This window comes from Rhipicephalus microplus, chromosome 3 (genome assembly GCF_043290135.1).
Source record: "Rhipicephalus microplus isolate Deutch F79 chromosome 3, USDA_Rmic, whole genome shotgun sequence".
In the NCBI taxonomy this organism is placed as follows: Eukaryota; Metazoa; Arthropoda; class Arachnida; order Ixodida; family Ixodidae; genus Rhipicephalus; species Rhipicephalus microplus.
Genome location: NC_134702.1, coordinates 210249502 through 210277413, shown reverse-complemented (window position 1 = coordinate 210277413; position 27912 = coordinate 210249502). Strand labels below are relative to the sequence as shown.

Below are 27912 nucleotides of genomic sequence, written 5' to 3'. Positions count from 1 at the left end.
CGCGCTGCCTACTGCGCTACAGAGGCGGACAGGGGTCACTGGGAAACACAACCAGTATCAATAGTTCCCACAAGTTAAAAATTGAAAAAGTAAGAAAACTCAGCAGCAGTCATTCATTACTGCTCCAGACAGCGCACCTCTCACGAACTAAATAAACTCTCATAAGCAAACAAAAAATCGGCACCGCCTTTGCCCCGGGTGAGGATTGAACTCACGACCTTCAAATTATGAGACTGACGCGCTGCCTACTGCGCTACCGAGGCGGACAGGTGTCATTGGGAAACACAACCAGTATCAATAGTTCCCACAAGTTAAAAATTGAAAAAGTAAGAAAACTCAGCAGCAGTCATTCATTACTGCTCCAGACAGCGCACCCCTCACGACCTAATTAAACTCTCATAAGCAAACACAAAATCTGTACCGCCTTTGCCCCGGGTGAGGATTGAACTCACGACCTTCAAATTATGAGACTGACGCGCTGCCTGCTGCGCTACCGAGGCGGACAGGGGTCACTGGGAAACGCAACCGGTATCAATAGTTCCCACAAGTTAAAAATTGAAAAAGTAAGAAAACTCAGCAGCAGTCATTCATTACTGCTCCAGACAGCGCACCCCTCACGACCTAATTAAACTCTCATAAGCAAACACAAAATCTGTACCGCCTTTGCCCCGGGTGAGGATTGAACTCACGACCTTCAAATTATGAGACTGACGCGCTGCCTACTGCGCTACCGAGGCGGACAGGGGTCACTGGGAAACACAACCAGTATCAATAGTTCCCACAAGTTGAAAATTGAAAAAGTAAGAAAACTCAGCAGCAGTCATTCATTACTGCTCCAGACAGCGCACCTCTCACGAACTAAATAAACTCTCATAAGCAAACAAAAAATCGGCACCGCCTTTGCCCCGGGTGAGGATTGAACTCACGACCTTCAAATTATGAGACTGACGCGCTGCCTACTGCGCTACCGAGGCGGACAGGTGTCATTGGGAAACACAACCAGTATCAATAGTTCCCACAAGTTAAAAATTGAAAAAGTAGGAAAACTCAGCAACAGTCATTCAATACTGCTCCAGACAGCGCACCTCTCACGAACTAAATAAACTCTCATAAGCAAACAAAAAATCAGCACCGCCTTTGCCCCGGGTGAGGATTGAACTCACGACCTTCAAATTATGAGACTGACGCGCTGCCTACTGCGCTACCGAGGCGGACAGGGGTCACTGGGAAACGCAACCGGTATCAATAGTTCCCACAAGTTAAAAATTGAAAAAGTAAGAAAACTCAGCAGCAGTCATTCATTACTGCTCCAGACAGCGCACCTCTCACGAACTAAATAAACTCTCATAAGCAAACAAAAAATCGGCACCGCCTTTGCCCCGGGTGAGGATTGAACTCACGACCTTCAAATTATGAGACTGACGCGCTGCCTACTGCGCTACCGAGGCGGACAGGTGTCATTGGGAAACACAACCAGTATCAATAGTTCCCACAAGTTAAAAATTGAAAAAGTAAGAAAACTCAGCAGCAGTCATTCATTACTGCTCCAGACAGCGCACCCCTCACGACCTAATTAAACTCTCATAAGCAAACACAAAATCTGTACCGCCTTTGCCCCGGGTGAGGATTGCACTCACGACCTTCAAATTATGAGACTGACGCGCTGCCTACTGCGCTACCGAGGTGGACAGGGGTCACTGGGAAACACAACCAGTATCAATAGTTCCCCCAAGTTAAAGGTTGAAAAAGTAGGAAAACTCAGCAACAGTCATTCAATACTGCTCCAGACAGCGCACCTCTCACGAACTAAATAAACTCTCATAAGCAAACAAAAAATCGGCACCGCCTTTGCCCCGGGTGAGGATTGAACTCACGACCTTCAAATTATGAGACTGACGCGCTGCCTACTGCGCTACCGAGGCGGACAGGGGTCACTGGGAAACGCAACCGGTATCATTCGTTTCCACATATAAAGTTCGAAAAACTAAGAAAACTCAGCAACAGTCAATCATTACTGCTCCAGACAGCGCACCCCTCACAACCTAATTAAACTATCATAAGCAAACAACAAAACTGCACCGCCTTTACCCCGGTTGGGATTGAACTCACGACCTTCAGATTATGAGACTGACGCGCTGCCTACTGCGCTACCGAGGCGGACAGGGGTCACTGGGAAACACAACCGGTATCAATATTTTCCACAATTTAAAAATTGAAACAGTAAGAAAACCGAGCAAAAATCATTTATTACTGCTCCAGACAGCGCACCCCTCACGACCTAATAAATTCTCATAAGCAAACAAAAAACTGCACCGCTTTGGCCCGGGTGAGAATTGAACTCACGACCTTCAGATTATGAGACTGACGCGCTGCCTACTGCGCTACCGAGGCGGACAGGTGTCACTGGGAAACACAACCGGTATCAATAGTTGCCTCAAGTTAAAGGTCGAAAAAGTAAGAAAACTCGGCAACAGTCATTCACTACTGCTCCAGACAGCGCATCCTTGACGACCTATATAAACTCTCATAAACAAACAAAAAAACTTCACCGCCTTTGCCCCGGGTGAGGATTGAACTCACGACCTTCAGATTATGAGACTGACGCGCTGCCTACTGCGCTACTGAGGCTGACAGGGGTCACTGCGAAACGCAACCGGTATCATTCGTTTCCACAAATTAAAGGTCGAAAAAATTAGGAAAACTCAGCAACAGTCAATCATTACTGCTCCAAACAGCGCACCCCTCACGACCTAATTAAACTATCATAAGCAAACAACAAAACTGCACCGCCTTTACCCCGGTTGGGATTGAACTCACGACCTTCAGATTATGAGACTGACGCGCTGCCTACTGCGCTACCGAGGCGGACAGGGGTCACTGGGAAACACAACCGGTATCAATAGTTTCCACAAGTTAAAAATTGAAACAGTAAGAAAACCGAGCAAAAATAATTTATTACTGCTCCAGACAGCGCACCCCTCACGACCTAATTAAATTCTCATAAGCAAACAAAAAACTGCACCGCTTTGGCCCGGGTGAGAATTGAACTCACGACCTTCAAATTATGAGACTGACGCGCTGCCTACTGCGCTACCGAGGCGGACAGGTGTCACTGGGAAACACAACCGGTATCAATAGTTCCCTCAAGTTAAAGGTCGAAAAAGTAAGAAAACTCGGCAACAGTCATTCACTACTGCTCCAGACAGTGCATCCTTTACGACCTATATAAACTCTCATAAGCAAACAAAACAACTACACCGCCTTTGCCCCGGGTGAGGATTGCACTCACGACCTTCAGATTATGAGACTGACGCGCTGCCTACTGCGCTACCGAGGCGGACAGGTGTCACTGGGAAACACAACCGGTATCAATAGTTCCCTCAAGTTAAAGGTCGAAAAAGTAAGAAAACTCAGCAACAGTCATTTATTACTGCTCCAGACAGCGCACCCCTCAAGACCTAATTAAACTCTCATAAGCAAACAAAAAAACGGCACCGCCTTTGGCCCGGGTGAGGATTGAACTCACGACCTTCAGATTATGAGCCTGACGCGCTGCCTACTGCGCTACCGAGGCGGACAGGTGTCATTGGGAAACACAACCAGTATCAATAGTTCCCACAAGTTAAAAATTGAAAAAGTAAGAAAACTCAGCAACAGTCATTCATTACTGCTCCAGACAGTGCACCCCTCACGACCTAATTAAACTCTTATAAGCAAACAAATATCTGCACCACCTTTCCCCCGGGTGAGGATTGAACTCACGACCTTCAGATTATGAGACTGACACGCTGCCTACTGCACTACCGAGGCGGACAGGTGACACTGGGAAACACAACCGGTATCAATAGTTCCCGCAAGTTAAAGGTCGAAAAAGTAGGAAAACTCAGCAACAGTCATTCAATACTGCTCCAGACAGCGCACCTCTCACGAACTAAATAAACTCTCATAAGCAAACAAAAAATTGGCACCGCCTTTGCCCCGGGTGAGGATTGAACTCACGACCTTCAAATTATGAGACTGACGCGCTGCCTACTGCGCTACCGAGGCGGACAGGGGTCACTGGGAAACACAACCAGTATCAATAGTTCCCCCAAGTTAAAGGTTGAAAAAGTAGGAAAACTCAGCAACAGTCATTCAATACTGCTCCAGACAGCGCACCTCTCACGAACTAAATAAACTCTCATAAGCAAACAAAAAATCGGCACCGCCTTTGCCCCGGGTGAGGATTGAACTCACGACCTTCAAATTATGAGACTGACGCGCTGCCTACTGCGCTACCGAGGCGGACAGGGGTCACTGGGAAACGCAACCGGTATCAATAGTTCCCACAAGTTAAAAATTGAAAAAGTAAGAAAACTCAGCAGCAGTCATTCATTACTGCTCCAGACAGCGCACCCCTCACGACCTAATTAAACTCTCATAAGCAAACACAAAATCTGTACCGCCTTTGCCCCGGGTGAGGATTGAACTCACGACCTTCAAATTATGAGACTGACGCGCTGCCTACTGCGCTACAGATGCGGACAGGGGTCACTGGGAAACACAACCAGTATCAATAGTTCCCACAAGTTAAAAATTGAAAAAGTAAGAAAACTCAGCAGCAGTCATTCATTACTGCTCCAGACAGCGCACCTCTCACGAACTAAATAAACTCTCATAAGCAAACAAAAAATCGGCACCGCCTTTGCCCCGGGTGAGGATTGAACTCACGACCTTCAAATTATGAGACTGACGCGCTGCCTACTGCGCTACCGAGGCGGACAGGTGTCATTGGGAAACACAACCAGTATCAATAGTTCCCACAAGTTAAAAATTGAAAAAGTAAGAAAACTCAGCAGCAGTCATTCATTACTGCTCCAGACAGCGCACCCCTCACGACCTAATTAAACTCTCATAAGCAAACACAAAATCTGTACCGCCTTTGCCCCGGGTGAGGATTGAACTCACGACCTTCAAATTATGAGACTGACGCGCTGCCTACTGCGCTACCGAGGTGGACAGGGGTCACTGGGAAACGCAACCGGTATCAATAGTTCCCACAAGTTAAAAATTGAAAAAGTAAGAAAACTCAGCAGCAGTCATTCATTACTGCTCCAGACAGCGCACCCCTCACGACCTTATTAAACTCTCATAAGCAAACACAAAATCTGTACCGCCTTTGCCCCGGGTGAGGATTGAACTCACGACCTTCAAATTATGAGACTGACGCGCTGCCTACTGCGCTACCGAGGCGGACAGGGGTCACTGGGAAACGCAACCGGTATCAATAGTTCCCACAAGTTAAAAATTGAAAAAGTAAGAAAACTCAGCAGCAGTCATTCATTACTGCTCCAGACAGCGCACCTCTCACGAACTAAATAAACTCTCATAAGCAAACAAAAAATCGGCACCGCCTTTGCCCCGGGTGAGGATTGAACTCACGACCTTCAAATTATGAGACTGACGCGCTGCCTACTGCGCTACCGAGGCGGACAGGTGTCATTGGGAAACACAACCAGTATCAATAGTTCCCACAAGTTAAAAATTGAAAAAGTAAGAAAACTCAGCAGCAGTCATTCATTACTGCTCCAGACAGCGCACCCCTCACGACCTAATTGAACTCTCATAAGCAAACACAAAAACTGTACCGCCTTTGCCCCGGGTGAGGATTGCACTCACGACCTTCAAATTATGAGACTGACGCGCTGCCTACTGCGCTACCGAGGTGGACAGGGGTCACTGGGAAACACAACCAGTATCAATAGTTCCCCCAAGTTAAAGGTTGAAAAAGTAGGAAAACTCAGCAACAGTCATTCAATACTGCTCCAGACAGCGCACCTCTCACGAACTAAATAAACTCTCATAAGCAAACAAAAAATCGGCACCGCCTTTGCCCCGGGTGAGGATTGAACTCACGACCTTCAAATTATGAGACTGACGCGCTGCCTACTGCGCTACCGAGGCGGACAGGGGTCACTGGGAAACGCAACCGGTATCATTCGTTTCCACATATAAAGGTCGAAAAACTAAGAAAACTGGGCAACAGTCATTCATTACTGCTCCAGACAGTGCACCCCTCACGACCTAATTAAACTCTCATAAGCAAACAAAACATCTGCACCGCCTTTGCCCCGGGTGAGGATGGAACTCACGGCCTTCAGATTATGAGACTGACGCGCTGACTACTGCGCTACCGAGGCTGACAGGGGTCACTGCGAAACGCAACCGGTATCATTCGTTTCCACAAATTAAAGGTCGAAAAAATAAGAAAATTCAGCAACAGTCATTCATTACTGTTCCAGACAGCGCACCCCTCACGACCTAATTAAACTCTCATAAGCAAACAAAAAAACTGCATCGACATTGGCCCGCCTTAGGATTGAACTCACGACCTTCAGATTATGAGACTGACGCGCTGCCTACTGCACTACCGAGGCGGACAGGTGACACTGGGAAACACAACCGGTATCAATTGTTCCCACAAGTTAAAGGTCGAAAAAGTAAGAAAACTCAGCAGCAGTCATTCATTACTGCTCCAGACAGCGCACCCCTCACGACCTATTTAAACTCTTATAAGCAAACAAAAAACTTCAGCGCCTTTGCCCCGGGTGAGGATTGAACTCACGACCTTCAGATTATGAGACTGACGCGCTGCCTACTGCGCTACCGAGGCGGACAGGGGTAACTGGGAAACACAACCGGTATCAATAGTTCCCACAAGTTAAAAATTGAAACAGTAAGAAAACCGAGCAACAGTCATTTATTACTGCTCCAGACAGCGCACCCCTCACGACCTAATTACACTCTCATAAGCAAACACAAAATCTGTACCGCCTTTACCCTGGGTGTGGATTGAACTCACGACCTTCAGATTATGAGACTGACGCGCTGCCTACTGCGCTTCCGAGGCGGACAGGTGTCACTGGGAAACACAACCGGTATCAATAGTTCCCCCAAGTGAAAGGTTGAAAAACTAGGAAAACTCAGCAACAGTCATTCGTTACTGCTCCAGACAGCGCACCTCTCACGACCTAAATAAACTCTCATAAGCAAACAAAAAATCTGCACCGCCTTTGCCCCGGGTGAGGATTGAACTCACGACCTTCAGATTATGAGACTGACGCGCTGCCTAATCGCTACCGAGGCGGACAGGGGTCACTGGGAAACAGAACCGGTATCACTAGTTCCCACATGTTAAAGGTCGAAAAAGTAAGAAAACTCCGCAACAGTCATTCATTACTGCTCAGGACAGCGCACCCCTCACAACCTAATTAAACTCTCATAGGCAAACAAAAAATCTTCACCGCCTTTGCCCCGGGTGTTGATTGAACTCACGACCTTCAGATTATGAGACTGAAGCGCCGCCTACTGCGCTACCGAGGCGGACTAGTGTCACTGGGAAACACAGCCGGTATCAATAGTTCCCACAAGTTAAAGGTCAAAAAAATGAAAAAACTCAGCAACAGTCATTCATTACTGCTCCAGACAGCGCACCCTTCACGACCTAATTAAACTCTCATAAGCAAACAAAACAACTACACCGCCTTTGCCCCGGGTGAGGATGAAACTCACGACCTTCAGATTATGAGACTGACGCGCTGCCTACTGCGCTACTGAGGCGGACAGGGGTCACTGGGAAACACAACCGGTATCAATAGTTTCCACAAGGTAAAAATTGAAACAGTAAGAAAACCGAGCAAAAATAATTTATTACTGCTCCAGACAGCGCACCCCTCACGACCTAATTAAATTCTCATGAGCAAACAAAAAACTGCACCGCTTTGGCCCGGGTGAGAATTGAACTCACAACCTTCAGATTATGAGACTGACGCGCTGCCTACTGCGCTACCGAGGCGGACAGGTGTCACTGGGAAACACAACCGGTATCAATAGTTCCCTCAAGTTAAAGGTCGAAAAAGTAAGAAAACTCGGCAACAGTCATTCACTACTGCTCCACACAGCGCATCCTTCACGACCTATATAAACTCTCATAAACAAACAAAAAACTTCACCGCCTTTGCCCCGGGTGAGGATTGAACTCACGACCTTCAGAATATGAGACTGACGCGCTGCCTACTGCGCTACCGAGGCGGACAGGGGTCACTGGGAAACGCAACCGGTATCATTAGTTCCCACAAATTAAAGGTTGAAAAAATAAGAAAACCGAGCAACTGTCATTCATTACTGCTCCTGACAGCGCACTCCTCACGACCTAATTAAACTCTCATAAGCAAACAAAACAACTACACCGCCTTTGCCCCGGGTGAGGATTGCACTCACGATCTTCAGATTATGAGACTGACACGCTGCCTACTGCACTACCGAGGCGGACAGGTGACACTGGGAAACACAACCGGTATCAATAGTTCCCGCAAGTTAAAGGTCGAAAAAGTAGGAAAACTCAGCAACAGTCATTCAATACTGCTCCAGACAGCGCACCTCTCACGAACTAAATAAACTCTCATAAGCAAACAAAAAATCGGCACCGCCTTTGCCCCGGGTGAGGATTGAACTCACGACCTTCAAATTATGAGACTGACGCGCTGCCTACTGCGCTACCGAGGCGGACAGGGGTCACTGGGAAACGCAACCGGTATCATTCGTTTCCACATATAAAGGTCGAAAAACTAAGAAAACTGGGCAACAGTCATTCATTACTGCTCCAGACAGTGCACCCCTCACGACCTAATTAAACTCTCATAAGCAAACAAAAAACTGCATCGATATTGGCCCGCCTTAGGATTGAACTCACGACCCTCAGGATGGATGGATGGATGGATGGATGCTATGAGCGTCCCCTTTATAACGGGGTGGTGACAAGTATGCCACCAGGCTCGACAAAAAAAATAAATAAATAAATAAAAAAAACTTTTTTCCTTTTTTTTTATGTTGGCCTAATGCCTCTACTTCGATAAATTCTATCTTAATGGAAAAAAGGTAAATTTTCAGCTTAAGTTCTCTGCCATTTACGGCACACTGTCCATATTTTATTTTTCCAATATTTATTTTTGTCCTTTCTCTCTAATTTTCTGCCACCAATACTCTAACCGTCTCTTACTTATTTCAATCGCGGGTGTGTTCAGCTTTCCATTGTTGTCCCTAAAACCCAAGGCTTCCTGTAGGTTCGTGCCCAAACGTACACCTGGGTGGATATCTCCACATTCAATCAGAACATGTTCCGCCGTTTCCTTATCTTTCCCGCAGCATGTGCATTGTTCTTCTTCTTTACTGAATCTTGCTTTATAACTACGCGTTCTAAGGCAACCCGATCTCGCTTCAAACAGTAAAGCGCTTCCCCTTGAATTATCGTAAAATGCCTCCCTCCTTATTTCATTTTTGCCCTTTCGGTAGTTACTCAAAGCCGGTTTTTTCTCCATAGCTGCCATCCAGTAAATCCTCTCCGCCTCCCTGACTTTTCCCTTAACGCTCTTTGTTGACATATGGCTCACAATACCAGCCGTATATTTACTAGTGAGTCTTCTAGTTCTTTTTCTCCACTGTGTGTCCACGCTCTTCCTATACAAATAACGGAACACCTTCTCTGCCCATCTACTCTCCTTCATATTTCTTAGCCTTTCTTCGAACCTTATTTTGCTCTGCGCTTCCCTCGCCTCAAAACCTGCCCACCCCATATCGCCCTTTACAGCCTCGTTTGTCGTCTTCCCGTGAGCACCCAACGCGAGGCGTCCCACAGTCCTTTGATTTACATCCATTCCCGATTGCACCTCTGCCCTCATGCACACCACTGAGTTCCCAAAAGTAAGCCCTGGAACCATTACACCCTTCCACAGACCTCGAAGTACCTCATACCTATTGTATCCCCACAACGCTCTGTGCTTCATTATTGCCGCATTCCTCTTTCCTTTTGCTGCCGAGGCTTTTTCCTGTACCTCCATGTATCTATCACTCTCATTTACCCATACTCCAAGGTACTTGTATTCACTTACCCTCGGTATTTCTTGGCCTTGTATGGACACCGTCTGATCACAGGGATCATTGAATACCATCAAACCACACTTCTTTACACTGAATCCTAGTCCAAGAGCTTCACCTTCCCTTCCGCATATATAGTCTCAGATTATGCGCTTCAGTCTCAGATTATGAGACTGAAGCGCCGCCTACTGCGCTACCGAGGCGGACTGGTGTCACTGGGAAAAACAAACGGTATCAATGGTTCCCACAAGTTAAAGGACGAAAAAATAAAAAAACTCAGCAACAGTCATTCATTACTGCTCCAGACAGTGCACCCTTCACGACCTAATTAAACTCTCATAAGCAAACAAAACAACTACACCGCCTTTGCCCCGGGTGAGGATGGAACTCACGACCTTCAGAATATGAGACTGACGCGCTGCCTACTGCGCTACCGAGGCTGACAGGGGTCACTGCGAAACGCAACCGGTATCATGCGTTTCCACAAATTAAAGGTCGAAAAAATAAGAAAATTCAGCAACAGTCATTCATTACTGTTCCAGACAGCGCACCCCTCACGACCTAATTAAACTCTCATGAGCAAACAACAAAACTGCACCGCCTTTACCCCGGTTGGGATTGAACTCACGACCTTCAGATTATGAGACTGACGCGCTGCCTACTGCGCTACCGATGCGGACAGGGGTCACTGGGAAACACAACCGGTATCAATAGTTTCCACAAGTTAAAAATTGAAACAGTAAGAAAACCGAGCAAAAATAATTTATTACTGCTCCAGACAGCGCACCCCTCACGACCTAATTAAATTCTCATAAGCAAACAAAAAACTGCACCGCTTTGGCCCGGGTGAGAATTGAACTCACGACCTTCAGATTATGAGACTGACGCGCTGCCTACTGCGCTACCGAGGCGGACAGGTGTCACTGGGAAACACAACTGGTATCAATAGTTCCCTCAAGTTAAAGGTCGAAAAAGTAAGAAAACTCGGCAACAGTCGTTCACTACTGCTCCAGACAGCGCATCCTTCACGACCTATATAAACTCTCATAAACAAACAAAAAAACTTCACCGCCTTTGCCCCGGGTGAGGATTGAACTCACGACCTTCAGAATATGAGACTGACGCGCTGCCTACTGCGCTACCGAGGCAGACTGGGGTCACTGGGAAACGCAACCGGTATCATTAGTTCCCACAAATTAAAGGTTGAAAAAATAAGAAAACCGAGCAACTGTCATTCATTACTGCTCCTGACAGCGCACTCCTCACGACCTAATTAAACTCTCATAAGCAAACAAAACAACTACACCGCCTTTGCCCCGGGTGAGGATTGCACTCACGACCTTCAGATTATGAGACTGACGCGCTGCCTACTGCGCTACCGAGGCGGACAGGTGTCACTGGGAAACACAACCGGTATCAATAGTTCCCTCAAGTTAAAGGTCGAAAAAGTAAGAAAACTCAGCAACAGTCATTTATTACTGCTCCAGACAGCGCACCCCTCAAGACCTAATTAAACTCTCATAAGCAAACAAAAAAACGGCACCGCCTTTGGCCCGGGTGAGGATTGAACTCACGACCTTCAGATTATGAGCCTGACGCGCTGCCTACTGCGCTACCGAGGCGGACAGGTGTCACTGGAAAACACAACAGGTATCAATAGTTCCCACAAGTTAAAGGTCGAAAAAGTAAGAAAACTCAGCAACAGTCATTCATTACTGCTTCAGACAGTGCACCCCTCACGACCTAATTAAACTCTCATAAGCAAACAAAGAACTGCAACACCTTTGCTGGGGCGAGGATTGAACTCACGACCTTCAGATTATGAGACTGACGCGCTGCCTACTGCGCTACCGAGGCGCACATGGGTCACTGGGAAACGCAACCGGTATCATTCGTTTCCACAAATAAAGGTCGAAAAAATAAGAAAACTGGGCAACAGTCATTCATTACTGTTCCAGACAGCGCACCCCTCACGACCTAATTAAACTCTCATAAGCAAACAAAAAAACTGCATCGACATTGGCCCGCCTTAGGATTGAACTCACGACCTTCAGATTATGAGACTGACGCGCTGCCTACTGCACTACCGAGGCGGACAGGTGACACTGGGAAACACAACCGGTATCAATAGTTCCCGCAAGTTAAAGGTCGAAAAAGTAAGAAAACTCAGCAGCAGTCATTCATTACTGCTCCAGACAGCGCACCCCTCACGACCTAATTAAACTCTCATTACCAAACAAAAAAACTGCATCGACATTGGCCCGCCTCAGGATTGAACTCACGACCTTCAGATTATGAGACTGACGCGCTGCCTACTGCGCTACCGAGGCGGACAGGTGACACTGGGAAACACAACCGGTATCAATAGTTCCCGCAAGTTAAAGGTCGAAAAAGTAAGAAAACTCAGCAGCAGTCATTCATTACTGCTCCAGACAGCGCACCCCTCACGACCTAATTAAACTCTCATAAGCAAACACAAAATCTGTACCGCCTTTGCCCCGGGTGAGGATTGAACTCACGACCTTCAAATTATGAGACTGACGCGCTGCCTACTGCGCTACCGAGGCGGACAGGGGTTACTGGGAAACACAACCAGTATCAATAGTTCCCCCAAGTTAAAGGTTGAAAAAGTAGGAAAACTCAGCAACAGTCATTCAATACTGCTCCAGACAGCGCACCTCTCACGAACTAAATAAACTCTCATAAGCAAACAAAGAACTGCACCACCTTTGCCCCGGGTGAGGATTGAACTCACGACCTTCAGATTATGAGACTGACGCGCTGCCTACTGCGCTACCGAGGCGGACAGGGGTAACTGGGAAACACAACCGGTATCAATAGTTCCCACAAGTTAAAAATTGAAACAGTAAGAAAACCGAGCAACAGTCATTTATTACTGCTCCAGACAACGCACCCCTCACGACCTAATTACACTCTCATAAGCAAACACAAAATCTGTACCGCCTTTACCCTGGGTGTGGATTGAACTCACGACCTTCAGATTATGAGACTGACGCGCTGCCTACTGCGCTTCCGAGGCGGACAGGTGTCACTGGGAAACACAACCGGTATCAATAGTTCCCCCAAGTGAAAGGTTGAAAAAGTAGGAAAACTCAGCAACAGTCATTTATTACTGCTCCAGACAGCGCACCTCTCACGACCTAAATAAACTCTCATAAGCAAACAAAAAATCTGCACCGCCTTTGCCCCGGGTGAGGATTGAACTCACGACCTTCAGAATATGAGACTGACGCGCTGCCTAATCGCTACCGAGGCGGACAGGGGTCACTGGGAAACAGAACCGGTATCACTAGTTCCCACATGTTAAAGGTCGAAAAAGTAAGAAAACTCCGCAACAGTCATTCATTACTGCTCAGGACAGCGCACCCCTCACAACCTAATTAAACTCTCATAGGCAAACAAAAAATCTGCACCACCTTTGCCCCTGGGGAGGATTGAACTCACGACCTTCAGATTATGAGACTGACGCGCTGCCTACTGCGCTACCGAGGCGGACAGGGGTCACTGGGAAACAGAACCGGTATCACTAGTTCCCACATGTTAAAGGTCGAAAAAGTAAGAAAACTCCGCAACAGTCATTCATTACTGCTCAGGACAGCGCACCCCTCACAACCTAATTAAACTCTCTTAGGCAAACAAAAAATCTTCACCGCCTTTGCCCCGGGTGTTGATTGAACTCACGACCTTCAGATTATGAGACTGAAGCGCCGCCTACTGCGCTACCAAGGCGGACTGGTGTCACTGGGAAACACAACCGGTATCAATAGTTCCCACAAGTTAAAGGTCAAAAAAATAAAAAAACTCAGCAACAGTCATTCATTACTGCTCCAGACAGCGCACCCTTCACGACCTAATTAAACTCTCATAAGCAAACAAAACAACTACACCGCCTTTGCCCCGGGTGAGGATGGAACTCACGACCTTCAGATTATGAGACTGACGCGCTGCCTACTGCGCTACCGAGGCTGACAGGGGTCACTGCGAAACGCAACTGGTATCATTCGTTTCCACAAATTAAAGGTCGAAAAAATAAGAAAACTGGGCAACAGTCATTCATTACTGCTCCAGACAGTGCACCCCTCCCGACCTAATTAAACTCTCATGAGCAAACAAAAAATCTGCACCGCCTTTGCCCCGGGTGAGGATTGAACTCACAACCTTCAGATTATGAGACTGACGCGCTGCCTACTGCACTACCGAAGCGGACAGGTGTGACTGGGAAACACAACCGGTATCAATAGTTCCCACGAGTTAAAGGTCGAAAAAGTAAGAAAACTCAGCAACAGTCAATCATTACTGCTCCAGACAGCGCGCCCCTCACGACCTAATTCAACTCTCATAAGCAAACAACAAAACTGCACCGCCTTTACCCCGGGTGGGGATTGAACTCACGACCTTCAGATTATGAGACTGACGCGCTGCCTACTGCGCTACCGAGGCTGACAGGGGTCACTACGAAACGCAACTGGTATCATTCGTTTCCACAAGTTAAAAATTGAAACAGTAAGAAAACCGAGCAACAGTCATTTATTACTGCTCCAGACAGCGCACCCCTCACGACCTAATTAAACTCTCATAAGCAAACAAAAAATGTGTACCGCCTTTACCCTGGGTGTGTATTGAACTCACGACCTTCAGATTATGAGACTGACGCGCTGCCTACTGCGCTTCCGAGGCTGACAGGTGTCTCTGGGAAACACAACCGGTATCAATAGTTCCCACAAGTTAAAAATTGAGAAATTAAGAAAACCGAGCAACTGTCGTTCATTACTGCTCCTGACAGCGCACTCCTCACGACCTAATTAAACTCTCATAAGCAAACAAAAAACTGCACCGCCTTTGGCCCGGGTGAGAATTGAACTCACGACCTTCAGATTATGAGACTGACGCGCTGCCTACTGCGCTACCGAGGCGGACAGGTGTCTCTGGGAAACACAACCGGTATCAATAGTTCCCACAAGTTAAAGGTCGAAAAAGTAAGAAAACTCAGCAACAGTCATTCATTACTGCTTCAGACAGTGCACCCCTCACGACCTAATTAAACTCTCATAAGCAAACAAAGAACTGCAACACCTTTGCTGGGGTGAGGATTGAACTCACGAACTTCAGATTATGAAACTGACGCGCTGCCTACTGCGCTAACGAAGCGGACAGGTGTCATTGGGAAACACAACCAGTATCAATAGTTCCCACAAGTTAAAAATTGAAAAAGTAAGAAAACTCAGCAACAGTCATTCATTACTGCTCCAGACAGTGCACCCCTCACGACCTAATTAAACTCTTATAAGCAAACAAATATCTGCACCACCTTTCCCCCGGGTGAGGATTGAACTCACGACCTTCAGATTATGAGACTGACGCGCTGCCTACTGCGCTACCGAGGCGGACAGGGGTCACTGGGAAACGCAACCGGTATCATTCGTTTCCACAAATAAAGGTTGAAAAAATAAGAAAACTGGGCAACAGTCATTCATTACTGTTCCAGACAGCGCACCCCTCACGACCTAATTAAACTCTCATAAGCAAACAAAAAAACTGCATCGACATTGGCCCGCCTTAGGATTGAACTCACGACCTTCAGATTATGAGACTGACGCGCTGCCTACTGCACTACCGAGGCGGACAGGTGACACTGGGAAACACAACCGGTATCAATAGTTCCCGCAAGTTAAAGGTCGAAAAAGTAAGAAAACTCAGCAGCAGTCATTCATTACTGCTCCAGACAGCGCACCCCTCACGACCTAATTAAACTCTCATTACAAAACAAAAAAACTGCATCGACATTGGCCCGCCTCAGGATTGAACTCACGACCTTCAGATTATGAGACTGACGCGCTGCCTACTGCGCTACCGAGGCGGACAGGTGACACTGGGAAACACAACCGGTATCAATAGTTCCCGCAAGTTAAAGGTCGAAAAAGTAAGAAAACTCAGCAGCAGTCATTCTTTACTGCTCCAGACAGCGCACCGACCTTCAGATTATGAGACTGACGCGCTGCCTACTGCGCTACCGAGGCGGACAGGGGTTACTGGGAAACACAACCAGTATCAATAGTTCCCCCAAGTTAAAGGTTGAAAAAGTAGGAAAACTCAGCAACAGTCATTCAATACTGCTCCAGACAGCGCACCTCTCACGAACTAAATAAACTCTCATAAGCAAACAAAAAATCGGCACCGCCTTTGCCCCGGGTGAGGATTGAACTCACGACCTTCAAATTATGAGACTGACGCGCTGCCTACTGCGCTACCGAGGCGGACAGGGGCCACTGGGAAACGCAACCGGTATCATTCGTTTCCACATATAAAGGTCGAAAAACTAAGAAAACTGGGCAACAGTCATTCATTACTGCTCCAGACAGTGCACCCCTCACAACCTAATTAAACTCTCATAATCAAACAAAACATCTGCACCGCCTTTGCCCCGGGTGAGGTTTGAACTCACGACCTTCAGAATATGAGACTGACGCGCTGCCTACTGCACTACCGAGGCGGACAGGGGTCACTAGGAAACGCAACCGGTATCATTCGTTTCGACAAATGAAAGGTCGAAAAAATAAGAAAATTAGCAACAGTCATTCATTACTGTTCCAGACAGCGCACCCCTCACGACCTAATTAAACTCTCATAAGCAAACAAAAAACTGCATCGATATTGGCCCGCCTTAGGATTGAACTCACGACCTTCAGATTATGAGACTGAAGCGCCGCCTACTGCGCTACCGAGGCGGACTGGTGTCACTGGGAAACACAACCGGTATCAATAGTTCCCACAAGTTAAAGGACGAAAAAATAAAAAAAACTCAGCAACAGTCATTCATTACTGCTCCAGACAGTGCACCCTTCACGACCTAATTAAACTCTCATAAGCAAACAAAACAACTACACCGCCTTTGCCCCGGGTGAGGATGGAACTCACGACCTTCAGATTATGAGACTGACGCGCTGCCTACTGCGCTACCGAGGCTGACAGGGGTCACTGCGAAACGCAACCGGTATCATTCGTTTCCACAAATTAAAGGTCGAAAAAATAAGAAAATTCAGCAACAGTCATTCATTACTGTTCCAGACAGCGCACCCCTCACGACCTAATTAAACTCTCATATGCAAACAAAAGAACTGCATCGACATTGGCCCGCCTTAGGATTGAACGCACGACCTTCAGATTATGAGACTGACGCGCTGCCTACTGGACTACCGAGGCGGACAGGTGACACTGGGAAACACAACCGGTATCAATTGTTCCCACAAGTTAAAGGTCGAAAAAGTAAGAAAATTCAGCAGCAGTCATTCATTACTGCTCCAGACAGCGCACCCCTCACGACCTATTTAAACTCTTATAAGCAAACAAAAAACTTCAGCGCCTTTGCTCCGGGTGAGGATTGAACTCACGACCTTCAGATTATGAGACTGACGCGCTGCCTACTGCGCTACCGAGGCGGACAGGGGTAACTGGGAAACACAACCGGTATCAATAGTTCCCACAAGTTAAAAATTGAAACAGTAAGAAAACCGAGCAACAGTCATTTATTACTGCTCCAGACAACGCACCCCTCACGACCTAATTACACTCTCATAAGCAAACACAAAATCTGTACTGCCTTTACCCTGGGTGTGGATTGAACTCACGACCTTCAGATTATGAGACTGACGCGCTGCCTACTGCGCTTCCGAGGCGGACAGGTGTCACTGGGAAACACAACCGGTATCAATAGTTCCCCCAAGTGAAAGGTTGAAAAAGTAGGAAAACTCAGCAACAGTCATTCATTACTGCTCCAGACAGCGCACCTCTCACGACCTAAATAAACTCTCATAAGCAAACAAAAAATCTGCACCGCCTTTGCCCCGGGTGAGGATTGAACTCACGACCTTCAGAATATGAGACTGACGCGCTGCCTAATCGCTACCGAGGCGGACAGGGGTCACTGGGAAACAGAACCGGTATCACTAGTTCCCACATGTTAAAGGTCGAAAAAGTAAGAAAACTCCACAACAGTCATTCATTACTGCTCAGGACAGCGCACCCCTCACAACCTAATTAAACTCTCATAGGCAAACAAAAAATCTGCACCACCTTTGCCCCTGGGGAGGATTGAACTCACGACCTTCAGAATATGAGACTGACGCGCTGCCTACTGCGCTACCGAGGCGGACAGGGGTCACTGGGAAACAGAACCGGTATCACTAGTTCCCACATGTTAAAGGTCGAAAAAGTAAGAAAACTCCGCAACAGTCATTCATTACTGCTCAGGACAGCGCACCCCTCACAACCTAATTAAACTCTCTTAGGCAAACAAAAAATCTGCACCGCCTTTGCCCCGGGTGTTGATTGAACTCACGACCTTCAGATTATGAGACTGAAGCGCCGCCTACTGCGCTACCAAGGCGGACTGGTGTCACTGGGAAACACAACCGGTATCAATAGTTCCCACAAGTTAAAGGTCAAAAAAATAAAAAAACTCAGCAACAGTCATTCATTACTGCTCCAGACAGCGCACCCTTCACGACCTAATTAAACTCTCATAAGCAAACAAAACAACTACACCGCCTTTGCCCCGGGTGAGGATGGAACTCACGACCTTCAGATTATGAGACTGACGCGCTGCCTACTGCGCTACCGAGGCTGACAGGGGTCACTGCGAAACGCAACTGGTATCATTCGTTTCCACAAATTAAAGGTCGAAAAAATAAGAAAACTGGGCAACAGTCATTCATTACTGCTCCAGACAGTGCACCCCTCCCGACCTAATTAAACTCTCATGAGCAAACAAAAAATCTGCACCGCCTTTGCCCCGGGTGAGGATTGAACTCACAACCTTCAGATTATGAGACTGACGCGCTGCCTACTGCACTACCGAAGCGACAGGTGTGACTGGGAAACACAACCGGTATCAATAGTTCCCACGAGTTAAAGGTCGAAAAAGTAAGAAAACTCAGCAACAGTCAATCATTACTGCTCCAGACAGCGCGCCCCTCACGACCTAATTCAACTCTCATAAGCAAACAACAAAACTGCATCGCCTTTACCCCGGGTGGGGATTGAACTCACGACCTTCAGATTATGAGACTGACGCGCTGCCTACTGCGCTACCGAGGCTGACAGGGGTCACTGCGAAACGCAACTGGTATCATTCGTTTCCACAAGTTAAAAATTGAAACAGTAAGAAAACCGAGCAACAGTCATTTATTACTGCTCCAGACAGCGCACCCCTCACGACCTAATTAAACTCTCATAAGCAAACAAAAAATGTGTACCGCCTTTACCCTGGGTGTGTATTGAACTCACGACCTTCAGATTATGAGACTGACGCGCTGCCTACTGCGCTTCCGAGGCTGACAGGTGTCTCTGGGAAACACAACCGGTATCAATAGTTCCCCCAAGTTAAAAATTGAGAAATTAAGAAAACCGAGCAACTGTCGTTCATTACTGCTCCTGACAGCGCACTCCTCACGACCTAATTAAACTCTCATAAGCAAACAAAAAACTGCACCGCCTTTGGCCCGGGTGAGAATTGAACTCACGACCTTCAGATTATGAGACTGACGCGCTGCCTACTGCGCTACCGAGGCGGACAGGTGTCACTGGGAAACAGAACCGGTATCAATAGTTCCCACAAGTTAAAATTGAAACAGTAAGAAAACCGAGCAACAGTCATTCATTACTGCTCCAGACAGCGCCCCCCTCACGACCTAATTACACTCTCATAAGCAAACACAAAATCTGCTCCGCCTTTGCCCCGGGCGAGAATTGAACTCACGACCTTCAGATTATGAGACTGACGCGCTGCCTACTGCGCTACTGAGGCTGACAGGGGTCACTGCGAAACGCAACCGGTATCATTCGTTTCCACAAATTAAAGGTCGAAAAAGTAAGAAAACTCAGCAACAGTCAATCATTACTGCTCCAGACAGCGATCCCCTCACGACCTAATTAAACTATCATAAGCAAACAACAAAACTGCACCGCCTTTACCCCGGTTGGGATTGAACTCACGACCTTCAGATTATGAGACTGACGCACTGCCTACTGCGCTACCGAGGCGGACAGGGGTCACTGGGAAACACAACCGGTATCAATTGTTTCCACAAGTTAAAAATTGAAACAGTAAGAAAACCGAGCAAAAATAATTTATTACTGCTCCAGACAGCGCACCCCTCACGACCTAATTAAATTCTCATAAGCAAACAAAAAACTGCACCGCTTTGGCCCGGGTGAGAATTGAACTCACGACCTTCAGATTATGAGACTGACGCGCTGCCTACTGCGCTACCGAGGCGGACAGGTGTCACTGGGAAACACAACCGGTATCAATAGTTCCCTCAAGTTAAAGGTCAAAAAAGTAAGAAAACTCGGCAACAGTCATTCACTACTGCTCCAGACAGCGCATCCTTCACGACCTATATAAACTCTCATAAACAAACAAAAAACTTCACCGCCTTTGCCCCGGGTGAGGATTGAACTCACGACCTTCAGAATATGAGACTGACGCGCTGCCTTCTGCGCTACCGAGGCAGACTGGGGTCACTGGGAAACGCAACCGGTATCATTAGTTCCCACAAATTAAAGGTTGAAAAAATAAGAAAACTGAGCAACTGTCATTTATTACTGCTCCTGACAGCGCACTCCTCACGACCTAATTAAACTCTCATAAGCAAACAAAGAAACTACACCGCCTTTGCCCCGGGTGAGGATTGCACTCACGATCTTCAGATTATGAGACTGACGCGCTGCCTACTGCGCTACCGAGGCGGACAGGTGTCACTGGGAAACACAACCGGTATCAATAGTTCCCTCAAGTTAAAGGTCGAAAAAGTAAGAAAACTCAGCAACAGTCATTTATTACTGCTCCAGACAGCGCACCCCTCAAGACCTAATTAAACTCTCATAAGCAAACAAAAAAACGGCACCGCCTTTGGCCCGGGTGAGGATTGAACTCACGACCTTCAGATTATGAGCCTGACGCGCTGCCTACTGCGCTACCGAGGCGGACAGGTGTCACTGGAAAACACAACAGGTATCAATAGTTCCCACAAGTTAAAGGTCGAAAAAGTAAGAAAACTCAGCAACAGTCATTCATTACTGCTTCAGACAGTGCACCCCTCACGACCTAATTAAACTCTCATAAGCAAACAAAGAACTGCAACACCTTTGCTGGGGTGAGGATTGAACTCACGACCCTCAAATTATGAAACTGACGCGCTGCCTACTGCGCTAACGAGGCGGACAGGTGTCATTGGGAAACACAACCAGTATCAATAGTTCCCACAAGTTAAAAATTGAAAAAGTAAGAAAACTCAGCAGCAGTCATTCATTACTGCTCCAGACAGCGCACCCCTCACGACCTAATTAAACTCTCATAAGCAAACACAAAATCTGTACCGCCTTTACCCTGGGTGTGGATTGAACTCACGACCTTCAGATTATGAGACTGACGTGCTGCCTACTGCACTACCGAGGCGGACAGGGGTCACTAGGAAACGCAACCGGTATCATTCGTTTCGACAAATGAAAGGTCGAAAAAATAAGAAAATTCAGCAACAGTCATTCATTACTGTTCCAGACAGCGCACCCCTCACGACCTAATTAAACTCTCATAAGCAAACAAAAAACTGCATCGATATTGGCCCGCCTTAGGATTGAACTCACGAACTTCAGATTATAAGACTGAAGCGCCGCCTACTGCGCTACCGAGGCGGACTGGTGTCACTGGGAAACACAACCGGTATCAATAGTTCCCACAAGTTAAAGGACGAAAAAATAAAAAAACTCAGCAACAGTCATTCATTACTGCTCCAGACAGCGCACCCTTCACGACCTAATTAAACTCTCATAAGCAAACAAAACAACTACACCGCCTTTGCCCCGGGTGAGGATGGAACTCACGACCTTCAGATTATGAGACTGACGCGCTGCCTACTGCGCTACCGAGGCTGACAGGGGTCACTGCGAAACGCAACCGGTATCATTCGTTTCCACAAATTAAAGGTCGAAAAAATAAGAAAATTCAGCAACAGTCATTCATTACTGTTCCAGACAGCGCACCCCTCACGACCTAATTAAACTCTCATAAGCAAACAAAAAAACTGCAACGACATTGGCCCGCCTTAGGATTGAACTCACGACCTTCAGATTATGAGACTGACGCGCTGCCTACTGCACTACCGAGGCGGACAGGTGACACTGGGAAACACAACCGGTATCAATAGTTCCCACAAGTTAAAGGTCGAAAAAGCAAGAAAACTCAGCAGCAGTCATTCATTACTGCTCCAGACAGCGCACCCCTCACGACCTAATTAAACTCTCATAAGCAAACAAAAAACTTCAGCGCCTTTGCCCCGGGTGAGGATTGAACTCACGACCTTCAGATTATGAGACTGACGCGCTGCCTACTGCGCTACCTAGGCGGACAGGGGTCACTGGGAAACACAACCGGTATCAATAGTTCCCACAAGTTAAAAATTGAAACAGTAAGAAAACCGAGCAACAGTCATTCATTACTGCTCCAGACAGCGCACCCCTCACGACCAAATTAAACTCTCATAAGCAAACACAAAATCTGTACCGCCTTTACCCTGGGTGTGGATTGAACTCACGACCTTCAGATTATGAGACTGACGCGCTGCCTACTGCGCTTCCGAGGCGGACAGGTGTCACTGGGAAACACAACCGGTATCAATAGTTCCCCCAAGTTAAAGGTCGGAAAAGTAGGAAAACTCAGCAACAGTCATTCATTACTGCTCCAGACAGCGCACCTCTCACGACCTAAATAAACTCTCATAAGCAAACAAAAAATCTGCACCGCCTTTGCCCCGGGTGAGGATTGAACTCACGACCTTCAGATTATGAGACTGAAGCGCTGCTTAATCGCTACCGAGGCAGACAGGGGTCACTGGGAAACGCAACCGGTATCATTAGTTCCCACAAGTTAAAGGTCGAAAAAGTAAGAAAACTCAGCAACAGTCATTCATTACTGCTCCACACAGCGCACCCTTCACGACCTAATTAAACTCTCATAAGCAAACAAAACATCCGCACCACCTTTGCCCCGGGTGAGGATTGAACTCACGACCTTCAGATTATTCGACTTACGCGCTGCCTACTGCGCTACCGAGGCGGACAGGTGTCACTGGGAAACACAACCGGTATCAATAGTTCCCACAAGTTAAAGGTCGAAAAAGTAAGAAAACTCAGCAACAGTCATTCATTACTGCTCCAGACAGTGCACCCCTCACGACCTAATTAAACTCTCATAAGCAAACAAAACATCTGCACCACCTTTGCCCCTGGGAAGGATTGAACTCACGACCTTCAGATTATGAGACTGACGCGCTGCCTACTGCGCTACCGAGGCGGACAGGGGTCACTGGGAAACAGAACCGGTATCACTAGTTCCCACATGTTAAAGGTCGAAAAAGTAAGAAAACTCCGCAACAGTCATTCATTACTGCTCAGGACAGCGCACCCCTCACAACCTAATTAAACTCTCTTAGGCAAACAAAAAATCTTCACCGCCTTTGCCCCGGGTGTTGATTGAACTCACGACCTTCAGATTATGAGACTGAAGCGCCGCCTACTGCGCTACCGAGGCGGACTGGTGTCACTGGGAAACACAACCGGTATCAATAGTTCCCACAAGTTAAAGATAAAAAAACTCAGCAATAGTCATTTATTACTGCTCCAGACAGCGCACCCTTCACGACCTAATTAAACTCTCATAAGCAAACAAAACAACTACACCGCCTTTGCCCCGGGTGAGGATTGAACTCACGACCTTCAGAATATGAGACTGACGCGCTGCCTACTGCGCTACCGAGGCAGACTGGGGTCACTGGGAAACGCAACCGGTATCATTAGTTCCCACAAATTAAAGGTTGAAAAAATAAGAAAACCGAGCAACTGTCATTCATTACTGCTCCTGACAGCGCACTCCTCACGACCTAATTAATTTCTCATAAGCAAACAAAAAACTGCACCGCCTTTGGCCTGGGTGAAAATTGAACTCACGACCTTCAGATTATGAGACTGACGCGCTGCCTTCTGCGCTACGGAGGCGGACAGGCTTCACTGGGAAACACAACCGGTATCAATAGTTCCCTCAAGTTAAAGGTCGAAAAAGTAAAAAAAACTAAGCGACAGTCATTCATTACTGCTCCAGACAGCGCACCCCTCAAGACCTAATTAAACTCTCATAAGCAAACAAAAAACTGCACCGCCTTTGGCCCGGGTGAGGATTGAACTCACGACCTTCAGATCATGAGCCTGACGCGCTGCCTACTGCGCTACCGAGGCGGACAGGTGTCACTGGAAAACACAACAGGTATCAATAGTTCCCACAAGTTAAAGGTCGAAAATGTAAGAAAATTCAGCAACAGTCATTCATTACTGCTTCAGACAGCGCACCCCTCACGACCTAATTAAACACTCATAAGCAAACAAAACATCCATACCACCTTTGCCCCGGGTGAGGATTGAACTCACGACCTTCAGAATATTAGACTTACGCGCTGCCTACTGCACTACCGAGGCGGACAGGTGTCACTGGGAAACACAACCGGTATCAATAGTTCCCACAAGTTAAAGGTCGAAAAAGTAAGAAAACTCAGCAACAGTCATTCATTACTGCTCCAGACAGTGCACCCCTCACGACCTAATTACACTCTCATAAGCAAGCAAAACATCTGCACCACCTTTGCCCCGGGTGAGGATTGAACTCAAGACCTTCAGATTATGAGACTGACGCGCTGCCTACTGCGCTACCGAGGCGAACAGGCGTCACTGGGAAACACAACCGGTATCAATAGTTCCCACATGTTAAAGGTCGAAAAAGTAAGAAAACTCCGCAACAGTCATTCATTACTGCTCAGGACAGCGCACCCCTCACAACCTAATTAAACTCTCATAGGCAAACAAAAAATCTTCACCGCCTTTGCCCCGGGTGTGGATTGAAATCACGATCTTCAGATTATGAGACTAAAGCGCCGCCTACTGCGCTACCGAGGCGGACTGGTGTCACTGGGAAACACAACCGCTATCAATAGTTCCCACAAGTTAAAGGTCGAAAAAATAAAAAAAACTCAGCAACAGTCATTCATTACTGCTCCAGACAGCGCACCCTTCACGACCTAATTAAACTCTCATAAGCAAACAAAACAACTACACCGCCTTTGCCCCGGGTGAGGATGGAACTCACGACCTTCAGATTATGAGACTGACGCGCTGCCTACTGCGCTACCGAGGCTGACAGGAGTCACTGCGAAACGCAACCGGTATCATTCGTTTCCACAAATTAAAGGTCGAAAAAATAAGAAAACCGAGCAACTGTCATTCATTACTGCTCCTGACAGCGCACTCCTCACGACCTAAATAAACTCTCATAAGCAAACAAAACATCTGCACCGCCTTTGCCCCGGGTGAGGATTGAACTCACGACCTTCAGATTATGAGACTGACGTGCTGCCTACTGCGCTACCGAGGCGGACAGGGGTCACTAGGAAACGCAACCGGTATCATTCGTTTCCACAAATGAAAAGTCGAAAAAATAAGAAAATTCAGCAACAGTCATTCATTGCTGTTCCAGACAGCGCACCCCTCACGACCTAATTAAACTCTCATAAGCAAACAAAAAAACTGCATCGACATTGGCCCGCCTTAGGATTGAACTAACGACCTTCAGATTATGAGACTGAAGCGCCGCCTACTGCGCTACCGAGGCGGACTCGTGTCACTGGGAAACACAACCGGTATCAATAGTTCCCACAAGTTAAAGGACGAAAAAATAAAAAAACTCAGCAACAGTCATTTATTACTGCTCCAGACAGCGCACCCTTCACGACCCAATTAAACTCTCATGAGCAAACACAAAATCTTTACCGCCTTTACCCTGGGTGTGGATTGAACTCACGACCTTCAGATTATGAGACTGACGCGCTGCCTACTGCGCTACCGAGGCGGACAGGTGACACTGGGAAACACAACCCGTATCAATAAATCCCCCAAGTTAAAGGTCGAAAAAGTAGGAAAACTCAGCAACAGTCATTCAATACTGCTCCAGACAGCGCACCTCTCACGAACTAAATAAACTCTCATAAGCAAACAAAAAATCGGCACCGCCTTTGCCCCGGGTGAGGATTGCACTCACGATCTTCAGATTATGAGACTGACGCGCTGCCTACTGCGCTACCGAGGCGGACAGGTGTCACTGGGAAACACAACCGGTATCAATAGTTCCCTCAAGTTAAAGGTCGAAAAAGTAAGAAAACTCAGCAACAGTCATTTATTACTGCTCCAGACAGCGCACCCCTCAAGACCTAATTAAACTCTCATAAGCAAACAAAAAAACGGCACCGCCTTTGGCCCGGGTGAGGATTGAACTCACGACCTTCAGATTATGAGCCTGACGCGCTGCCTACTGCGCTACCGAGGCGGACAGGTGTCACAGGAAAACACAACAGGTATCAATAGTTCCCACAAGTTAAAGGTCGAAAAAGTAAGAAAACTCAGCAACAGTCATTCATTACTGCTTCAGACAGTGCACCCCTCACGACCTAATTAAACTCTCATAAGCAAACAAAGAACTGCAACACCTTTGCTGGGGTGAGGATTGAACTCACGACCCTCAAATTATGAAACTGACGCGCTGCCTACTGCGCTAACGAGGCGGACAGGTGTCATTGGGAAACACAACCAGTATCAATAGTTCCCACAAGTTAAAAATTGAAAAAGTAAGAAAACTCAGCAACAGTCATTCATTACTGCTCCAGACAGTGCACCCCTCACGACCTAATTAAACTCTTATAAGCAAACAAATATCTGCACCACCTTTCCCCCGGGTGAGGATTGAACTCACGACCTTCAGATTATGAGACTGACGCGCTGCCTACTGCGCTACCGAGGCGGACAGGGGTCACTGGGAAACGCAACCGGTATCATTCGTTTCCACAAATAAAGGTCGAAAAAATAAGAAAACTGGGCAACAGTCGTTCATTACTGTTCCAGACAGCGCACCCCTCACGACCTAATTAAACTCTCATAAGCAAACAAAAAAACTGCATCGACATTGGCCCGCCTTAGGATTGAACTCACGACCTTCAGTTATGAGACTGACGCGCTGCCTACTGCACTACCGAGGCGGACAGGTGACACTGGGAAACACAACCGGTATCAATGGTTCCCACAAGTTAAAGGTCGAAAAAGTAAGAAAACTCAGCAGCAGTCATTCATTACTGCTCCAGACAGCGCACCCCTCACGACCTAATTAAACTCTCATAAGCAAACACAAAATCTGTACCGCCTTTACCCTGGGTGTGGATTGAACTCACGACCTTCAGATTATGAGACTGACGTGCTGCCTACTGCACTACCGAGGCGGACAGGGGTCACTAGGAAACGCAACCGGTATCATTCGTTTCGACAAATGAAAGGTCGAAAAAATAAGAAAATTCAGCAACAGTCATTCATTACTGTTCCAGACAGCGCACCCCTCACGACCTAATTAAACTCTCATAAGCAAACAAAAAACTTCATCGATATTGGCCCGCCTTAGGATTGAACTCACGAACTTCAGATTATAAGACTGAAGCGCCGCCTACTGCGCTACCGAGGCGGACTGGTGTCACTGGGAAACACAACCGGTATCAATAGTTCCCACAAGTTAAAGGACGAAAAAATAAAAAAACTCAGCAACAGTCATTCATTACTGCTCCAGACAGTGCACCCTTCACGACCTAATTAAACTCTCATAAGCAAACAAAACAACTACACCGCCTTTGCCCCGGGTGAGGATGGAACTCACGACCTTCAGATTATGAGACTGACGCGCTGCCTACTGCGCTACCGAGGCTGACAGGGGTCACTGCGAAACGCAACCGGTATCATTCGTTTCCACAAATTAAAGGTCGAAAAAATAAGAAAATTCAGCAACAGTCATTCATTACTGTTCCAGACAGCGCACCCCTCACGACCTAATTAAACTCTCATAAGCAA

The 27912-nt window shown here is 47.1% G+C and overlaps 61 non-coding genes across 61 annotated transcripts; all 61 read right to left on the bottom strand.

Moving 5' to 3' along the window:
* Positions 1-190: 190 nt before the first annotated feature.
* TRNAM-CAU (transfer RNA methionine (anticodon CAU)) lies at positions 191-263 on the bottom strand. Its single transcript has one exon. It is a non-coding gene; the product is annotated as a tRNA-Met (tRNA).
* A 164-nt stretch (positions 264-427) lies between these two features.
* Positions 428-500, bottom strand: TRNAM-CAU (transfer RNA methionine (anticodon CAU)). Its single transcript has one exon. It is a non-coding gene; the product is annotated as a tRNA-Met (tRNA).
* Positions 501-664: 164 nt separating this feature from the next.
* On the bottom strand, positions 665-737 carry TRNAM-CAU (transfer RNA methionine (anticodon CAU)). The gene has a single exon. It is a non-coding gene; the product is annotated as a tRNA-Met (tRNA).
* A 164-nt stretch (positions 738-901) lies between these two features.
* Positions 902-974, bottom strand: TRNAM-CAU (transfer RNA methionine (anticodon CAU)). The gene has a single exon. It is a non-coding gene; the product is annotated as a tRNA-Met (tRNA).
* Positions 975-1138: 164 nt separating this feature from the next.
* On the bottom strand, positions 1139-1211 carry TRNAM-CAU (transfer RNA methionine (anticodon CAU)). The gene has a single exon. It is a non-coding gene; the product is annotated as a tRNA-Met (tRNA).
* Positions 1212-1375: 164 nt separating this feature from the next.
* Positions 1376-1448, bottom strand: TRNAM-CAU (transfer RNA methionine (anticodon CAU)). Its single transcript has one exon. It is a non-coding gene; the product is annotated as a tRNA-Met (tRNA).
* Positions 1449-1849: 401 nt separating this feature from the next.
* TRNAM-CAU (transfer RNA methionine (anticodon CAU)) lies at positions 1850-1922 on the bottom strand. Its single transcript has one exon. It is a non-coding gene; the product is annotated as a tRNA-Met (tRNA).
* A 396-nt stretch (positions 1923-2318) lies between these two features.
* TRNAM-CAU (transfer RNA methionine (anticodon CAU)) lies at positions 2319-2391 on the bottom strand. The gene has a single exon. It is a non-coding gene; the product is annotated as a tRNA-Met (tRNA).
* Positions 2392-2555: 164 nt separating this feature from the next.
* Positions 2556-2628, bottom strand: TRNAM-CAU (transfer RNA methionine (anticodon CAU)). The gene has a single exon. It is a non-coding gene; the product is annotated as a tRNA-Met (tRNA).
* A 636-nt stretch (positions 2629-3264) lies between these two features.
* TRNAM-CAU (transfer RNA methionine (anticodon CAU)) lies at positions 3265-3337 on the bottom strand. Its single transcript has one exon. It is a non-coding gene; the product is annotated as a tRNA-Met (tRNA).
* A 164-nt stretch (positions 3338-3501) lies between these two features.
* Positions 3502-3574, bottom strand: TRNAM-CAU (transfer RNA methionine (anticodon CAU)). The gene has a single exon. It is a non-coding gene; the product is annotated as a tRNA-Met (tRNA).
* Positions 3575-3974: 400 nt separating this feature from the next.
* Positions 3975-4047, bottom strand: TRNAM-CAU (transfer RNA methionine (anticodon CAU)). The gene has a single exon. It is a non-coding gene; the product is annotated as a tRNA-Met (tRNA).
* Positions 4048-4211: 164 nt separating this feature from the next.
* Positions 4212-4284, bottom strand: TRNAM-CAU (transfer RNA methionine (anticodon CAU)). The gene has a single exon. It is a non-coding gene; the product is annotated as a tRNA-Met (tRNA).
* A 401-nt stretch (positions 4285-4685) lies between these two features.
* Positions 4686-4758, bottom strand: TRNAM-CAU (transfer RNA methionine (anticodon CAU)). The gene has a single exon. It is a non-coding gene; the product is annotated as a tRNA-Met (tRNA).
* A 164-nt stretch (positions 4759-4922) lies between these two features.
* Positions 4923-4995, bottom strand: TRNAM-CAU (transfer RNA methionine (anticodon CAU)). Its single transcript has one exon. It is a non-coding gene; the product is annotated as a tRNA-Met (tRNA).
* Positions 4996-5159: 164 nt separating this feature from the next.
* On the bottom strand, positions 5160-5232 carry TRNAM-CAU (transfer RNA methionine (anticodon CAU)). Its single transcript has one exon. It is a non-coding gene; the product is annotated as a tRNA-Met (tRNA).
* A 164-nt stretch (positions 5233-5396) lies between these two features.
* TRNAM-CAU (transfer RNA methionine (anticodon CAU)) lies at positions 5397-5469 on the bottom strand. Its single transcript has one exon. It is a non-coding gene; the product is annotated as a tRNA-Met (tRNA).
* Positions 5470-5870: 401 nt separating this feature from the next.
* On the bottom strand, positions 5871-5943 carry TRNAM-CAU (transfer RNA methionine (anticodon CAU)). Its single transcript has one exon. It is a non-coding gene; the product is annotated as a tRNA-Met (tRNA).
* Positions 5944-6106: 163 nt separating this feature from the next.
* TRNAM-CAU (transfer RNA methionine (anticodon CAU)) lies at positions 6107-6179 on the bottom strand. Its single transcript has one exon. It is a non-coding gene; the product is annotated as a tRNA-Met (tRNA).
* Positions 6180-6579: 400 nt separating this feature from the next.
* Positions 6580-6652, bottom strand: TRNAM-CAU (transfer RNA methionine (anticodon CAU)). Its single transcript has one exon. It is a non-coding gene; the product is annotated as a tRNA-Met (tRNA).
* Positions 6653-7761: 1109 nt separating this feature from the next.
* TRNAM-CAU (transfer RNA methionine (anticodon CAU)) lies at positions 7762-7834 on the bottom strand. Its single transcript has one exon. It is a non-coding gene; the product is annotated as a tRNA-Met (tRNA).
* Positions 7835-7997: 163 nt separating this feature from the next.
* TRNAM-CAU (transfer RNA methionine (anticodon CAU)) lies at positions 7998-8070 on the bottom strand. The gene has a single exon. It is a non-coding gene; the product is annotated as a tRNA-Met (tRNA).
* A 401-nt stretch (positions 8071-8471) lies between these two features.
* On the bottom strand, positions 8472-8544 carry TRNAM-CAU (transfer RNA methionine (anticodon CAU)). The gene has a single exon. It is a non-coding gene; the product is annotated as a tRNA-Met (tRNA).
* Positions 8545-10279: 1735 nt separating this feature from the next.
* Positions 10280-10352, bottom strand: TRNAM-CAU (transfer RNA methionine (anticodon CAU)). Its single transcript has one exon. It is a non-coding gene; the product is annotated as a tRNA-Met (tRNA).
* A 398-nt stretch (positions 10353-10750) lies between these two features.
* TRNAM-CAU (transfer RNA methionine (anticodon CAU)) lies at positions 10751-10823 on the bottom strand. The gene has a single exon. It is a non-coding gene; the product is annotated as a tRNA-Met (tRNA).
* A 164-nt stretch (positions 10824-10987) lies between these two features.
* On the bottom strand, positions 10988-11060 carry TRNAM-CAU (transfer RNA methionine (anticodon CAU)). Its single transcript has one exon. It is a non-coding gene; the product is annotated as a tRNA-Met (tRNA).
* A 164-nt stretch (positions 11061-11224) lies between these two features.
* Positions 11225-11297, bottom strand: TRNAM-CAU (transfer RNA methionine (anticodon CAU)). Its single transcript has one exon. It is a non-coding gene; the product is annotated as a tRNA-Met (tRNA).
* A 164-nt stretch (positions 11298-11461) lies between these two features.
* Positions 11462-11534, bottom strand: TRNAM-CAU (transfer RNA methionine (anticodon CAU)). The gene has a single exon. It is a non-coding gene; the product is annotated as a tRNA-Met (tRNA).
* An 872-nt stretch (positions 11535-12406) lies between these two features.
* Positions 12407-12479, bottom strand: TRNAM-CAU (transfer RNA methionine (anticodon CAU)). Its single transcript has one exon. It is a non-coding gene; the product is annotated as a tRNA-Met (tRNA).
* Positions 12480-12642: 163 nt separating this feature from the next.
* TRNAM-CAU (transfer RNA methionine (anticodon CAU)) lies at positions 12643-12715 on the bottom strand. Its single transcript has one exon. It is a non-coding gene; the product is annotated as a tRNA-Met (tRNA).
* Positions 12716-13826: 1111 nt separating this feature from the next.
* On the bottom strand, positions 13827-13899 carry TRNAM-CAU (transfer RNA methionine (anticodon CAU)). The gene has a single exon. It is a non-coding gene; the product is annotated as a tRNA-Met (tRNA).
* Positions 13900-14063: 164 nt separating this feature from the next.
* On the bottom strand, positions 14064-14136 carry TRNAM-CAU (transfer RNA methionine (anticodon CAU)). Its single transcript has one exon. It is a non-coding gene; the product is annotated as a tRNA-Met (tRNA).
* A 164-nt stretch (positions 14137-14300) lies between these two features.
* TRNAM-CAU (transfer RNA methionine (anticodon CAU)) lies at positions 14301-14373 on the bottom strand. The gene has a single exon. It is a non-coding gene; the product is annotated as a tRNA-Met (tRNA).
* A 400-nt stretch (positions 14374-14773) lies between these two features.
* On the bottom strand, positions 14774-14846 carry TRNAM-CAU (transfer RNA methionine (anticodon CAU)). Its single transcript has one exon. It is a non-coding gene; the product is annotated as a tRNA-Met (tRNA).
* A 398-nt stretch (positions 14847-15244) lies between these two features.
* On the bottom strand, positions 15245-15317 carry TRNAM-CAU (transfer RNA methionine (anticodon CAU)). Its single transcript has one exon. It is a non-coding gene; the product is annotated as a tRNA-Met (tRNA).
* A 797-nt stretch (positions 15318-16114) lies between these two features.
* TRNAM-CAU (transfer RNA methionine (anticodon CAU)) lies at positions 16115-16187 on the bottom strand. Its single transcript has one exon. It is a non-coding gene; the product is annotated as a tRNA-Met (tRNA).
* A 163-nt stretch (positions 16188-16350) lies between these two features.
* Positions 16351-16423, bottom strand: TRNAM-CAU (transfer RNA methionine (anticodon CAU)). Its single transcript has one exon. It is a non-coding gene; the product is annotated as a tRNA-Met (tRNA).
* A 400-nt stretch (positions 16424-16823) lies between these two features.
* TRNAM-CAU (transfer RNA methionine (anticodon CAU)) lies at positions 16824-16896 on the bottom strand. Its single transcript has one exon. It is a non-coding gene; the product is annotated as a tRNA-Met (tRNA).
* Positions 16897-17296: 400 nt separating this feature from the next.
* Positions 17297-17369, bottom strand: TRNAM-CAU (transfer RNA methionine (anticodon CAU)). Its single transcript has one exon. It is a non-coding gene; the product is annotated as a tRNA-Met (tRNA).
* A 1111-nt stretch (positions 17370-18480) lies between these two features.
* On the bottom strand, positions 18481-18553 carry TRNAM-CAU (transfer RNA methionine (anticodon CAU)). The gene has a single exon. It is a non-coding gene; the product is annotated as a tRNA-Met (tRNA).
* A 164-nt stretch (positions 18554-18717) lies between these two features.
* On the bottom strand, positions 18718-18790 carry TRNAM-CAU (transfer RNA methionine (anticodon CAU)). The gene has a single exon. It is a non-coding gene; the product is annotated as a tRNA-Met (tRNA).
* Positions 18791-18953: 163 nt separating this feature from the next.
* Positions 18954-19026, bottom strand: TRNAM-CAU (transfer RNA methionine (anticodon CAU)). The gene has a single exon. It is a non-coding gene; the product is annotated as a tRNA-Met (tRNA).
* Positions 19027-19426: 400 nt separating this feature from the next.
* TRNAM-CAU (transfer RNA methionine (anticodon CAU)) lies at positions 19427-19499 on the bottom strand. Its single transcript has one exon. It is a non-coding gene; the product is annotated as a tRNA-Met (tRNA).
* A 163-nt stretch (positions 19500-19662) lies between these two features.
* TRNAM-CAU (transfer RNA methionine (anticodon CAU)) lies at positions 19663-19735 on the bottom strand. The gene has a single exon. It is a non-coding gene; the product is annotated as a tRNA-Met (tRNA).
* Positions 19736-20133: 398 nt separating this feature from the next.
* On the bottom strand, positions 20134-20206 carry TRNAM-CAU (transfer RNA methionine (anticodon CAU)). The gene has a single exon. It is a non-coding gene; the product is annotated as a tRNA-Met (tRNA).
* Positions 20207-20369: 163 nt separating this feature from the next.
* Positions 20370-20442, bottom strand: TRNAM-CAU (transfer RNA methionine (anticodon CAU)). Its single transcript has one exon. It is a non-coding gene; the product is annotated as a tRNA-Met (tRNA).
* A 164-nt stretch (positions 20443-20606) lies between these two features.
* TRNAM-CAU (transfer RNA methionine (anticodon CAU)) lies at positions 20607-20679 on the bottom strand. Its single transcript has one exon. It is a non-coding gene; the product is annotated as a tRNA-Met (tRNA).
* A 164-nt stretch (positions 20680-20843) lies between these two features.
* TRNAM-CAU (transfer RNA methionine (anticodon CAU)) lies at positions 20844-20916 on the bottom strand. The gene has a single exon. It is a non-coding gene; the product is annotated as a tRNA-Met (tRNA).
* Positions 20917-21788: 872 nt separating this feature from the next.
* On the bottom strand, positions 21789-21861 carry TRNAM-CAU (transfer RNA methionine (anticodon CAU)). The gene has a single exon. It is a non-coding gene; the product is annotated as a tRNA-Met (tRNA).
* Positions 21862-22261: 400 nt separating this feature from the next.
* Positions 22262-22334, bottom strand: TRNAM-CAU (transfer RNA methionine (anticodon CAU)). Its single transcript has one exon. It is a non-coding gene; the product is annotated as a tRNA-Met (tRNA).
* A 637-nt stretch (positions 22335-22971) lies between these two features.
* On the bottom strand, positions 22972-23044 carry TRNAI-AAU (transfer RNA isoleucine (anticodon AAU)). Its single transcript has one exon. It is a non-coding gene; the product is annotated as a tRNA-Ile (tRNA).
* Positions 23045-23673: 629 nt separating this feature from the next.
* Positions 23674-23746, bottom strand: TRNAM-CAU (transfer RNA methionine (anticodon CAU)). Its single transcript has one exon. It is a non-coding gene; the product is annotated as a tRNA-Met (tRNA).
* Positions 23747-24146: 400 nt separating this feature from the next.
* TRNAM-CAU (transfer RNA methionine (anticodon CAU)) lies at positions 24147-24219 on the bottom strand. The gene has a single exon. It is a non-coding gene; the product is annotated as a tRNA-Met (tRNA).
* Positions 24220-24383: 164 nt separating this feature from the next.
* TRNAI-AAU (transfer RNA isoleucine (anticodon AAU)) lies at positions 24384-24456 on the bottom strand. Its single transcript has one exon. It is a non-coding gene; the product is annotated as a tRNA-Ile (tRNA).
* Positions 24457-24620: 164 nt separating this feature from the next.
* Positions 24621-24693, bottom strand: TRNAM-CAU (transfer RNA methionine (anticodon CAU)). The gene has a single exon. It is a non-coding gene; the product is annotated as a tRNA-Met (tRNA).
* A 402-nt stretch (positions 24694-25095) lies between these two features.
* Positions 25096-25168, bottom strand: TRNAM-CAU (transfer RNA methionine (anticodon CAU)). Its single transcript has one exon. It is a non-coding gene; the product is annotated as a tRNA-Met (tRNA).
* A 164-nt stretch (positions 25169-25332) lies between these two features.
* TRNAM-CAU (transfer RNA methionine (anticodon CAU)) lies at positions 25333-25405 on the bottom strand. The gene has a single exon. It is a non-coding gene; the product is annotated as a tRNA-Met (tRNA).
* Positions 25406-26043: 638 nt separating this feature from the next.
* On the bottom strand, positions 26044-26116 carry TRNAM-CAU (transfer RNA methionine (anticodon CAU)). The gene has a single exon. It is a non-coding gene; the product is annotated as a tRNA-Met (tRNA).
* Positions 26117-26280: 164 nt separating this feature from the next.
* Positions 26281-26353, bottom strand: TRNAM-CAU (transfer RNA methionine (anticodon CAU)). The gene has a single exon. It is a non-coding gene; the product is annotated as a tRNA-Met (tRNA).
* Positions 26354-26751: 398 nt separating this feature from the next.
* On the bottom strand, positions 26752-26824 carry TRNAM-CAU (transfer RNA methionine (anticodon CAU)). The gene has a single exon. It is a non-coding gene; the product is annotated as a tRNA-Met (tRNA).
* Positions 26825-27696: 872 nt separating this feature from the next.
* TRNAM-CAU (transfer RNA methionine (anticodon CAU)) lies at positions 27697-27769 on the bottom strand. Its single transcript has one exon. It is a non-coding gene; the product is annotated as a tRNA-Met (tRNA).
* Positions 27770-27912: the final 143 nt, after the last annotated feature.